Source organism: Lactuca sativa, chromosome 5, assembly GCF_002870075.4.
Source record: "Lactuca sativa cultivar Salinas chromosome 5, Lsat_Salinas_v11, whole genome shotgun sequence".
NCBI lineage: Eukaryota > Viridiplantae > Streptophyta > Magnoliopsida > Asterales > Asteraceae > Lactuca > Lactuca sativa.
Window position 1 is genome coordinate 172,274,236 of NC_056627.2, and position 10,089 is coordinate 172,284,324.

Here is a 10,089-nt window from a genome sequence, read left to right on the forward strand (position 1 = left end):
GGAAACTAAATTTGAGATGAGCTCAATGGGTCCTATTAACTTTTTCCTTGGAAAAAATATTAGATAGAGTTCAGAGGGTGTTTTCATCAACCAGGAAGCCTAAACGAAGTCCTTGCTTGTGAAATTCAGAATGGTGGGAGATTCAAAGGTCAATGTTAGTATGGCGTTCGGAATGAAGCTTACACCATCTTTAGACAAACCAACAGCGGATATCACTCTTTATCGACAAATGATTGGGTATTTAATGTACCTAACAACTAGTTGTCCAGATATCATGTTTTATGTTTGCTATTGTTCCAGGTTTCAAGCAAATCCTTGAGAACCACATATGATTGTTGTAGAGAACACCTTCCATACCTAAGACGAACAACGTCTCTCGAAATATGGTATCCTTCCAACACCGGATTCTTTGTGCAAGCATTTTCTAATGGTGATCTTGGTGGTTGCAGTCTCGATCGTAAAAGTACAACCGGAGGATGTTAGTTTCTAGATGGTAAACTCGTCAGTTGGCAATCTAAGAAGCAAACATGCGTCTCCTTATCTACCATTAAAGTTGAGTATATCGCAGAGGCCTCTTGTACTTCTCAAGTGATATGGATTCAAAGTCAACTTAGAGATTACGGGATTAATATGATGGGTTTTGAGCATTCTAACACTTCCTAAGTGTACATGCAACCCTAATAACCTTGGATCTATGTTTGTCTAATTATCATGCAAAGTTGAATTCCAAGGTTATATTCCTATCTAGCATACATGGGGAACAATTTTAACTTGAATCATAGATAGAATAACTTACCTTGTTGTTGATTGTGTTCCTTGAAACCTTGTGAGCCTAGCACCCCAAGTGTGATGCCTCAAATGCTTCACACAACACCAAATGCTCTTGGAAAGACTCTTGAGATAACACACACTTCTCAAAATCGGCCAAGCCCTCTAGTTTCTTAGTGTAGCCAATTTTGTGGAGAATGGGACTCTTATATAGTGTTGACACATCTAGGGTTACACCATGTAAACCCTAATGTGTCATGACTCTTCATTTCCATGACCCATGGGTTTGTAACTCCCTTGGAGCATCCATGGAGCATCCTATGGGTAGAACCTAACTTGATAATCCATGGAGCCTCTTAGCCCACTATACAAGATATGGATGATTTACATAATCAACCCATATATTTAATTAGTTATCCTTTGATCACTTAATTAATTCCAAATTAATTCTTGATCAAACTAATCAAATAATATTATTAATATATTAGAACTTATAATATATTAATAATCTCCAAGTGTTATTTCTCTCATTTAGTCTATCCAATTGCATGGTGCCATGCAACCCAAATGGACCATGCCGGGTCCGGTCAAGTACAAGCCCGAAATAGTTATGGACTTAGACACCTTATCCAACAGTCTCCCACTTGGATAAGTCTAATAACTATATCTCTAGTACTTCAGGAACCGACCGGCAATCGTAGCTCTTTCAAGGTCTCTCGGAACTGAGAAGATGATGATACGCCATTTAAGATAAGTGATCATATATTCCTCTGTTCTAGATATCAGTCGGACAAATACATGGAACATTGTCTTGCTTATTGTCCAGCATTTGTTTCCCGATTTCCGATTTGTTTGACATAGAACTTAATTGAACACATCAACTTAGTTCTGACCGGGCCCGGTACATGGGTCAAAACAAAATCATCGAGGGGCCCAGATATCAACTTCTACTCCAAGAAGGAACAGATAAACTTCGACTCATATGTTTGTTCTACCACTTATTGAATTACACACAAAAGTACGTTTTATAACATCGAGTTACCAATGCGGTTTCGTACAGTCAATGCATAACCAACTTGTAAGTAACAAATCATATCTCTAGGTTTGAAGACTTATATGATATTACCGTCTCACGATCACTCGAGATAAAATTCCATGAAGTGATTCCAGTGAGCGTGGGTTGTGTCCAATGCTCAGAACTTATGAGCACTCATGATTGTTGTAGCCTTGTCCAAGACCTCTACAACCAAACATGACAGTCTTGATTCATATCTACTTCCAACATATGACCGACTGTGGAGATTTGAATAATATGTTATACCAAACAAAATTATTCTGGAAGTCAAAACATGCAAAAGAAATATAGTAAACGATTGACAAGAGATAGCAACACTTTACTCATAAATAAAACACCTTTTATTCATCATCAAATGTCAATTACACTTTACAAATTTCTGGGTTATCTAACTACTAAAACTTATATCATCCTTCAGCCCTATGCTCCGAGCATGCTGGAGATGCTTAACCCTACTCAGTCCCTTCGTGAGGGGATCTGCTGGGTTCTCATCCGATGATACCCTCTTTGCCATGAGGAGTCCTTCTTCGATCCGATGTCTGATGAAATGGTATTTTCTGTCGATGTGTCTGGATCTCCCGTGATCCCTTGGTTCCTTGGCTAAGGCAACAGCACTTTCACTATCACAGAAAATTTCCATTGGCTCTTTAATAGCTGGTGCAACTCCAAAGTCTCCAATGAAGTTCTTCAGCCATATCGCCTCCTTTGCTGCTTCACTAGCTGCAATATACTCTGATTCACAAGTAGAATCTGCCACTGTCTCTTGCTTGGAACTCTTCCAAGAAATTGCTCCTCCGTTTAGGGTAAAGACACAGCCCGACTGAGAGCGGAAATTATCCCTATCAGTCTGGAAGCTAGCATCACTATACCCAACAACTCTCAAGTCATCACTCCCACCGAGGGTAAGAACCCAGTCCTTAGTCCTCCGCAGCTACTTGAGGACATTCTTTACCGCAGTCCAGTGTGCCTTGCCAGGGTTTGCCTGATACCTGCTAACCATGCTCAAGGAAAAAGCTACATCGGGTCGAGTACACGTCATAGCATACATGATCGATCCTACAGCCAAAGCGTAAGGTGTTCGACTCATTTCTGCTATCTCAGCCTCAGTGCTAGGGCTTTGTGTCTTACTCAATCTGGTGTTATGCTGGATGGGTAACTCTCCTTTCTTGGAATCCTGCATGCTGAATCTCTTCAGCACCTTATCCAAGTAGGTACTCTGACTAAGTCCAATTAGTCTTTTACTCCGATCTCTCAAGATTCTTATCCCTAGAATATAGGCAGCTTCACCAAGGTCCTTCATAGCGAAACACTTCCCAAGCCAGGACTTTACTTCCTGCAGGGTTGGAATGTCGTTTCCTATGAGTAGTATGTCATCCACATACAATACCAGAAAGCTAACTATACTCCCACTAGCCTTGACATACACACAAGATTCATCTTCACTCCTAGAAAAGCCAAATTCCTTGACCTTTTCATCAAAGCAAAGATTCCATCTGCGAGGTGCTTGCTTCAATCCATAAATGGATTTCTCAAGCTTACACACTCTATTAGGGTACTCGTTACTGACAAAACCCTCTGGCTGACTCATGTAAACATCTTCAGCCAACTTTCCATTAAGGAAAGCGGTTTTGACATCCATCTGCCATATTTCATAGTCATGAAATGCAGCTATGGCTAACAGAACCCGAATAGACTTAATCTTGGCTACCGGAGAAAAGGTCTCATCATAATCCACTCCAGGAATTTGAGAGAAGCCCTTTGCAACCAGTCTAGCCTTATAAGTGTGTACTTTACCATCCATGTCGGTCTTCATTTGAAGACCCATTTGCACCCTACTGTCTTACGACCTGGTACATTTTCAACCAAGTTCCAAACTTGATTGTCATACATGGATTGTATCTCGCTATCCATAGCCTCTTTCCATTTAGCAGACTCGGGGCCTGCCATGGCTTCCTCGTAGCTGTTAGGGTCATCTTGACTTACTAGTGTTTCATCACTAATAAGTGTCTCACCTTCTGCAGTAATATGGAATCCATAGTAATGCTCAGGTGCACTCCTAACTCTCGTGGAACGTCTCAGAGGTACAGATTTGTCAATTGGCTCAACAGGAGTTTCCTCCTCAAGTTGAGGGCTAGAGTTTGAAGTTCCTTCACCGCTTGATTCTTGAATTTCTTCAAGATCAATTTGCCTCCCACTGTCTCCTTGGCTTATAAACTCTCTCTCTCGAAAGACACCTCTTCTTGCTACAAAGACCACATTGTCACTAGGTCTGTAGAAGAGGTAACCAAAGGATCGCTGTGGGTAACCGATGAAAATACACCTCTCGCTTCGAGATTCGGGCTTATCATGAGTCTCACGTCTCACGAAAGCCTCGCAACCCCAAATCTTGATGTGGTCTAGTTTAGGTACTTTACCAGTCCACATCTCGTGAGGAGTTTTGGCAACTTTCTTTGTAGGGACTAGATTAAGAATATGGGTGGCAGTCTCTAAGGCATACCCCAGAATGAGATTGGTAGCGTAGCTCGACTCATCATGGAATGAACCATATCTAACAAGGTTCGATTACGCCTCTCAGCCACACCATTCAACTGTGGTGTCCTGGGAGGTGTCAATTGTGAGACTATCCCACATTCCCTTAGATAGTCGAGGAACTCTGAACTAAGATACTCACCACCACGATCGGATCGAAGCATCTTAATGTTCCTGCCCAATTGATTCTCGACTTCCTGTTTAAATTCCTTAAACTTCTCGAAAGTCTCTGACTTATGCTTGATCAAGTAGACATATCCATATCTACTATAATCATCAGTAAAAGTCAAATAATAACGATTAGCATCCCTTGTGGCATGTTTGAATGGTCCACACACATCCGTGTGTATAAGGTCCAACAAACCTTCACCCCTCTCACACGAACCTGTGAAGGGTGACTTTGTCATTTTTCCAAGTAAGCATGATTCGCAACTATCATCTGACTTTAGGTCAAACGACTCCAAGACTCCATCCTTTTGGAGTTGGCCTATGCGCTTCTTGCTTATATGTCCAAGACGACAATGCCATAATGATGCTTTATCCAAGTTATTATTAGTAGAATCAATACACAAAACATTATTTCCTAAGTTATCAACAACAGATACAGCTTCATACACACCATCACAAGGTAATGCTTTAAAATAAAGAATATTATTAAAGAAAGCATCAATAGAACCAACTTCATTATTAAATGAAAAGGTAAACCCTTGTTTGTACAAAGCATGGAAGGAAATAATATTTCTTGCCATTCCTGGCGAATAACAACACTTATTCAAATCTAAACTAAACCCACTACTTAGCGATAAAGTATAAACTCCAATCTTGGTAACAGGTATAGCTTTCCTATTCCCCATGATCAAGTTTATCCTTCCATGCTCCACATCCTCACTTCTTCTTAGTCCCTGCAAGTCACAACAAATGTGAATACCACAACCGGTATCAAGGACCCAAGAATTAGAATGGGGTGAGTTATTAGAAATGATAGTGTAAATACCTGCATGGTTGGGTTTAACTTTCCCATCCTTCACATCTTGCTGGTATTTTGGGCAGTTCCGCTTCCAATGAGCTTTTTCATGGCAATAGAAGCATTCAGCCTCTTTTGGGTCAGAAGAAGGAGTAATGAAACCTTTCTTGGTTCCACTTGAAGAAGAGCCATCAAGGGTCCGAGCCTTGGTACCCTTCGAAGATCTCTTTCTCTTCCTCCATCGATTCTTCCCAATTGCCAAAACCGGAGTAGAGTTTTGAGTAGGAGTGATAGCAACCGACTTCCCCTTAAGACCTGATTCTGCGGTCTTGAGAAGTCCCTGAAGTTTGCTGAGGGTGACTTCTTCCTTGTTCATGTGATATGTCATGCGGAATTGATCATAGCACGATGGTAAGGAATGCAAAATAATATCTATTGCAAGATCCTCCGGGAAGTTCACATTAAGCTTCAGCAAACGATCCACATACCTTTGCATTTTCTGCATGTGGCTCGTGACGGATTCCCCGTCCTTCATCATGGTTGTTATCATGGAGCAGATGATCTCATACCTCTCTTGTCTTGCACTTTGATGGTATCTTTCCATCAAATCTTGGTGCATGTCATAAGGGTAGAAATCTTCATAAGACTTTTGGAGTTCCGCTGTCATCGTGGCCGTCATGATGCAAGCCACTTTCGAAGCATCCCTTTCATGTGCCCGAAATTCAGCGATCTCCTGAGGAGTTGCAGTGGACTCATTAATCTCCTTAAGCTCCTTGTCAAGGACATATTCTTTGTCCTCGTAGCGGGTAATCATCCTGATGTTTCTGATCCACTCATTGAAGTTGGATCCATCAAAGGTGACTTTCCCACACAAGTTCATAAGGGTAAAGGAGCCATTAGGATTAGAGCCAGAAGCATTGTTGAAAGACATCTGAAGGAAAGAGGACAAGAATAGTTTAGATATAAGAGAGTCCTTAATAAAACACCCAAATGTATTATTAAGGCTAGGATCCAATCACAATATAATATAACTTAGAAGAGGTATGCCGTAATCTAAGCTATATCATATTTGAAAGGTAGGTGAATGACGATTCACCAATTTCCACCACGAAAACCGCAATATTTTAGTATTAGGTTTTTGAATGGTTCTTAGAAATTCCTAGATTCTTTGAGATTCAATGAACTTTTCAAAGGCATGTTTCAATCTCGAGTGTGCCCTCCAAGTTTTGTGACTGGGATACCGAGGATCACAAAACGAGGTGTGAAGTAACCATGCAAATCACTTGGTACCCTTAAAGTTTATCACTCAATCGATGTGCCGGTTAACCACACACGCTCCATCGATACTATAATAAACCTTAAGTCACCCTTTACCTACCTTGTTAAGTCCAAGTTAGTGTGCCGGTTAACCACACACGCTCCACCAACAACTTAATCAAAGTGTAAAGTGTAATTTCATGGAATAGCACCTTATTCACATTTTTCCTAAAGTAACTAAGATTGGGAATTTAATAAAACATTTAGTTACTTTATAATATTCATCATACTTTGAATGAGAATTAATAAGTCCTTGTCTTACCCGTTCGGCTAACGACCCTCCACCGATCAAGCAAGCGGTGGGTGAGAGTGGACACCCATTAAGTCACCATTTTATAGGCAACAACCTTATACCCACCTTATAGACCGGCTTCGTGAATGAGGCGTACTAGCGGTAAGACGACTTTGTTCTTATACATATATATATAATTATTAAATCATAATAGTATAAGTATAAGGGTTGAATTTTAACTTTTAAAATTCTAGGGGTTGGAACTAAAGTTTTAACTTAACTTTACTTGTTCCAAAACTTGAGGGCAAGTTTTGTAAACTTTCAAAACTTTTCATTTCTTGTAACTTATGAGTTTAATAGAGTAATAAAATGAGGACTTTTCATTTTTCCTAACTCTTGTGTTCTTTTAATGGTTTTTAATCCAAGAGACTTTTGGTTTTCCATAACTTGAGGACAAGTTATGGACTCCATTAAAACACATTATGATCATGAATTAATCTACCACATAGGTTACAAATAATTCCTATGATCATCTAAACATCATAAGAACAAGAATATGAATATGAACACTTTCAAGAATCAAAATCACATTCAATCTTTGTAATTTTGATAACTAGTTGTTGTAAATGAGTTAGAAAAGACATTACACCTTCTAAAATAAGTTTTCAAGTACCAAAACATTTTAGGGTAATGATTCTAATCCATTTCCAGCAACTCAAGTCGAAATTCTGCACTCTGTCGACCCTACTCGCCGAGTGCATAAACCTACTCGCCGAGTAGGTTGAAGATACACATGAACTCGACGAGTCCTCCCCATGGACTCGCCGAGTCCATCAGTCAGACAGCAAGATTTTCGACTTTCTTCAACTTTTAAGCACAAATAACAAACAAACAAGCCTAGTCTCTGATACCACTGATGGGTTTTGAGCATTCTAACACTTCCTAAGTGTACATGCAACCCTAATAACCTTGGATCTATGTTTGTCTAATTATCATGCAAAGTTGAATTCCAAGGTTATATTCCTATCTAGCATACATGGGGAACAATTTTAACTTGAATCATAGATAGAATAACTTACCTTGTTGTTGATTGTGTTCCTTGAAACCTTGTGAGCCTAGCACCCCAAGTGTAATGCCTCAAATGCTTCACACAACACCAAATGCTCTTGGAAAAACTCTTGAGATAACACACACTTCTCAAAATCGGCCAAGCCCTCTAGTTTCTTAGTGTAGCCAATTTTGTGGAGAATGGGACTCTTATATAGTGTTGACACATCTAGGGTTACACCATGTAAACCCTAATGTGTCATGACTCTTCATTTCCATGACCCATGGGTTTGTAACTCCCATGGAGCATCCATGGAGCATCCTATGGGTAGAACCCAACTTGATAATCCATGGAGCCTCTTAGCCCACTATACAAGATATGGATGATTTACATAATCAACCCATATATTTAATTAGTTATCCTTTGATCACTTAATTAATTCCAAATTAATTCTTGATCAAACTAATCAAATAATATTATTAATATATTAGAACTTATAATATATTAATAATCGCCAAGTGTTATTTCTCTCATTTAGTCTATCCAATTGCATGGTGCCATGCAACCCAAATGGACCATGCCGGGTCGGGTCAAGTACAAGCCCGAAATAGTTATGGACTTAGACACCTTATCCAACATAATATTAAAAGGATCCCCTTAGAGTGTGATTCAGAAAGTAGTCTTCGCAGATGTCGTAACCCAATACAACATTCCAAGAAAAAACATATAGCACTGAGGTATCATTTCATAAAAGATCATGTAGACGATGGCAATGTTGAAATTCACTTTGTGAGATCCTCTGATTAAGAAGCAGATATCTTTACAAAAGCCTTACATGAACCAACCTTTAATCGAATTCTACAAGGCTTAGGAATGATAGAAGCAGATTCTGTATCGAAAATTCCATAGTAAAAAAAATAAAGTTCATATTCCAAACCACTCAAAGCCTTCGAAATTCCTTGTAATCTTTTTTCATGTTTCGATCCTCTCTGAGCCCTCAGAACGCCTCAAAATCCACTGTTCATTAGGCGATTCAGAATATCTTGTATCCGTTGTATATTATGTGTTCTCCATTTGATTCTAAGCCTTCAGAACGATTCAAAAACCACTGTTCACTTGAGCTTCTGCATTTTCTTTTCTTTATATTTTTTGCTTGTTTTCTGTTATTTATTTATTATTTTTTTCTTTTTTAGAAAAATCCAAAATCACAAAAATATTTTCTTTATTTCTATTTTAATCTTTTTCGGAAAAATGCAAAAAATCGTAAAAATATTTTTTATTTTTTTAGTTATGTTTATTTCTTAGAAAAACCAAAAATTAATTTTTTTTTATTTTCACAAATGCATTTTAGCTGAAGGTACAAATTCATCGTGATCTCAATTCAGAACGATGGGGCAGGTATGAAATTCCAAATCTTTGTACTAGCTAAATGTCCCTAGAAGCATGTTGACCAAAGCCTATGAGAATCTACGTTTTAAGCCTTAATGAATCGATAAAACCAATCGTTTCTTCCCAAAGAGGTTATAAATTCACATAAGTCATTGAGCTACCTTACTCTTCTCATAGAGTTAACAGTGGACTGCTTATTCATTCGTTTCTAGCAGAGGTACACATTCAATAAAACCATCTTACTATTTCTCCATCACATTTGCTTTCACAATTGTAACCCTCCAGACTATCATAAATTACCACTAATGTTTATGGTTATACAAATTCTGTGTTTACGATCTTAAAATCTCTATCACCACGATTTTAGTGAAGCCCAAAATCCAAAACCAGTTTCTAAATTGACGGTAAACAATTAAACTATTCTAGATTCACTGTGGAGTTAACGATAACAACCTTTCAATTGGTACCTAAAAAGGAATATAATCTTATTTTTATTTTTGAGTGGTCTTTATGAAAAGCTCTCGAACCAAGACTTTTCTTCCCAAAAGATCCAGTCTTTTTTTTTTTTTTAGGATTTTCAAAATTTATCTTGTTACCCTAAATATATCCAAAGCATACTTGTTATTTTGGCTACACCGATCGAACAAGTACTTCATTCAGATTTTTGAACTTATATTGACTTTCAGAATTTGGATGAAGTTAAAGCCACCCTTTAAAGCCTAATGAAAAGAAGCATTTCATTGTTTCTTAAAAAACAGATCATCGTA